Source organism: Anneissia japonica, unplaced genomic scaffold (genome assembly GCF_011630105.1).
Source record: "Anneissia japonica isolate Jap-2015-1 unplaced genomic scaffold, ASM1163010v1 scaffold287800_len1627635_cov199, whole genome shotgun sequence".
NCBI lineage: Eukaryota > Metazoa > Echinodermata > Crinoidea > Comatulida > Comatulidae > Anneissia > Anneissia japonica.
In genome coordinates this window covers 872325-872595 of record NW_022731299.1, presented here as the reverse complement: position 1 = coordinate 872595, position 271 = coordinate 872325, and the positions used below count along the sequence as shown (strand labels likewise).

At 42.4% G+C, this 271-nt stretch overlaps 1 pseudogene; it reads right to left on the bottom strand.

Moving 5' to 3' along the window:
• LOC117115316 overlaps positions 1–271 on the bottom strand; it is a 2868-nt pseudogene that overhangs the window by 874 nt on the left and 1723 nt on the right.

Below are 271 nucleotides of genomic sequence, written 5' to 3'. Positions count from 1 at the left end.
TGGCTGGGGGCCAGGGGGCCGCCTAGGGCCCCCGGTGGGGGTCCAGGGGGCTTCGCCCCATGGAAGCCACGGATACTTGATGAATTATGGCGAATTTTTCTTACTTATTTGATAGGCATCGAGTTATTATAATATGGCTTCAAGTAGGCTATGCTTTCTAATGTTGACATCAGCTTCCAAAACCAAAACATTTTGAATAAAGCAAGAAACAAAGAATATGCAATGTAACCATCTAATTTATTTTCAAATCCTCATTCTTGAAAGTGAAATT